Consider the following 3,008-nt stretch of genomic DNA (forward strand, 5'->3'; position numbering starts at 1 on the left):
CGGAGAACAAACGAGGGGGGGGGGGGGTGGGGGGGGGGGTGGGGGGGGGGGGTGGGGGTGGACTCAAAGACACTGTAGGAAATGTGGCAGAAGCAAGAGCTCCAAGGACTGAGTGTGCTTCCCTCGATTTGCGGAAGTGGCTACCAGACTAAACGGGAATAATCTACTTTTCATACATTCAACAACTATTTCTAGAATGCCTCTCTGTGCCAGGGCTATTCTAGGCATTGACTCTAGGCCTCTGTATCACATTGTTCATAAACGTCCAGTTGTTTCAGTTCCTCTGAGCGTGGCAGGAAGATGGCAGGAATCACAGGAAACTATTTCCACTGCTTGGTGAGGCAGCATAAAGTAGGGAGGGGTCAAGGGCACAGATTCTAGAGCCAAACCGTCTGGGTCCAAGTCCTGGCTTCACCATTTCCAAGCTGTGTGATTTCGGGCAAGTGGCTTAACCTCTCTGTGCTGTGATCTTATCAGTAAAATAGGATTGTTGTAAGAATTGAAGGAGTTTAGAAATATGTTAAACACTTAAAAGAATAGTACAGATTTCCCCAGCTACCTTCTATCTGAAAGTAGAGCATTCTTAGGAAACCTTTTGTAAGCTGAAATGGCTTAAAGCAAAGAAGCAATGACCTTAGGACATTTCTTGCTAATGGATGCACAGAATAAATTGAATAAAGCACAGACGCTCACAGGCACCTTTCAAAGCTATGGCGACTTGATGCTGTGATGCTGAGTGTGGTTCCCGGGGAAGGAGCTTGGCGGGGCCCCTCTTGCTGCTGCTGGGGGTTCTCGCTGCCTCCATACTGGCTTTGCTGCAAAACAAACGCTGAATGCTGTTTTTGCTTTTTGCCTCTTTTCATAAAAGCAAAAATCCTCTTGGGATCTCTTTTGGTTAGGGAAAACATGTACAGGTCTTTTGTAATAAAAAAATTACATAAAGCAAACATGAAAAGCAGCGGTTACCGGTACGTGGCACAGAGAAAGTGTTTACAGTGATAAGTTTGCTACTATTGTTATACCAGAAAATGTGCTATGTAGGCATTGGGTGTCATTATTACCATGCAAAGAGTATTGGACTTCAAGGCCGGAGACCTGGCCAAGCCACTTAACCTTCTGTTTCTCATCTGAAAAAATGGAAAGCATTATTTTACCTGCCTGTCTAGCACACAGGGATTTTGTAAGACTCAGAGGATGTGAAATAACTTTGCAAAGTGCAGCGTGCCATTCCCATGGGTAGTACTATTGCCTTTAATTTGACTCCATCCAGGGATGTTTTTGCTGGAGAGAACTGCAGATTAGCTCTTTATTAGAAGGAGAGGTGGCCCTGAAAAGTGAGAAAGGTCTATCCTATTTCGTTCTTCAAAGACAAATCTGAGCCCTTGTTATACTTCCTTTGCCTGAGGAAGTTCAGCACGTGGTTCCCTCCCCCCTTTAGTCAGGGCAAAGATCTGCCCCCCTATTCCATCTGTTGTTTGCATCTGTCTGAGCTGTTAGACATGTCAGTGTCTTTCCAGAATTTCTTCACCTTGATCGTGGAATAAAGAGCAGGCGATTTATCTGTTAAATTATTTGCAGATAACGGGGTGATTGAAAGGGAAGCCTGGCTACAGAAGGTATTTGGAGCTGAGGCCTGCATGACAGTTAGACAAGTAGGGATTGGGTTACAATTTTAAAAATTCAGAACCCGGATATGAAAATGTCCCTCACTCTGTTTTGTGATTCTGGAGTTATCGACGTAAAAATTGTAAACCATGAACCCCAAGGTAGTAATATTGTACAGATAAAGAACCTTCCTCGGAAGAGTCAGGAACACTTGGAGTTTGAATTACCCGTGATGTGAAGTTTGTACTGTCTTGATACCGCCCTAGAGGATGATTGCTGTCCTAGAGTCACAGATCAGGAGACTGAGGCCCACAGGACAGGGCAGCGGCGCTCGTTACAGGGAATGGTTCAGCCAGCATGGAGATCAAGCCAGCCTGGGGTCCGCAGGCCCCCCTTAGGTGAGGAATCAACCCCGGTTGTTTGCCTCCATTGAAGGCACAGAATAGAGATGCCTTTCCTTGGCTTTGGGGTCAGAGAGAATTAGGTCCATCCAGACTCCCCTGCTGTGTGATCTTGGCCAAATACTTAACCTCTCAAAGCCTCTGTTCTAAAACAGGGACACAAATAGCATCTTCCTCATCGGGTTGTGGTGAAGATCGAATAGAAAGCTCCTGGCCCAGCGCCTGGTACATGCTCAGTAAACAGGTGCTATCATTATTGTTGTGTTATTATTTTCCCCCCATTCTGTCTCAGCAAAAGTGAATGAAGATTTTTCTAATTGTGGTATTCCTGTTAGCACTGGAATATATGGGTCCCTGAGAGCTGAAGCATCTTTTATATTTTCCCTCTGGACACAGCTGGGTGAACACAAACAGTCAACTGTTCAGAGAAATTCACCAGGTGGGGAAGCATCTCATCTCGGCTTCTCTCTACCTGCTGACTCTGCTCTCCTGCTACAGGCTGCCAGCCTCCACAATGGCTAGGGACAGACTGCCGGTAACCCTTGCGTTCATATTCTACAGAACCAGGCACCAGATTTCCGTCCCTCTTGTTCTTTGGGAGTCCTGAGGAAGGGCCTGTTCTTAATTTGAGTCTTGTGTGCATCCCGATAGGCAGGGGTGTGGAGCAGTAGGCTGGCGTTTCCGTGAGAACCTCAGGGACGGAGGGTATGCGTGGAACAGGTCTCTAGAAGAAGGCAGATCTGGCCCCAAAGAAAGATGTGTGTGTTGTTTCAGGGAGGGGGGTTCAGGAACACTGCTGGGAAGACAAATAAAAGACAACCGCGGGGCTTCCCTGGTGGCGCAGTGGTTGGGAGTCCGCCTGCCGATGCAGGGGACACGGGTTGGTGCCCTGGTCCGGGGGGATCCCACATGCCGCGGAGCGGCTGGGCCCGTGAGCCATGGCCGCTGAGCCTGCGCGTCCGGAGCCTGTGCTCCGCAACGGGAGAGGCCACAGCAGTGAGA

At 48.1% G+C, this 3,008-nt stretch overlaps 1 protein-coding gene across 1 annotated transcript in view; it reads left to right on the forward strand.

Annotated features, from left to right (window-relative positions):
- The window catches only part of TACC2 (transforming acidic coiled-coil containing protein 2), a 189,643-nt gene that overhangs the window by 18,715 nt on the left and 167,920 nt on the right, over nucleotides 1–3,008 (forward strand).

The sequence above is a fragment of the Monodon monoceros genome, unplaced genomic scaffold (assembly GCF_005190385.1).
Source record: "Monodon monoceros isolate NGI ecotype Baffin Bay Population unplaced genomic scaffold, NGI_Narwhal_1 Super_Scaffold_4, whole genome shotgun sequence".
Classification (NCBI taxonomy): domain Eukaryota; kingdom Metazoa; phylum Chordata; class Mammalia; order Artiodactyla; family Monodontidae; genus Monodon; species Monodon monoceros.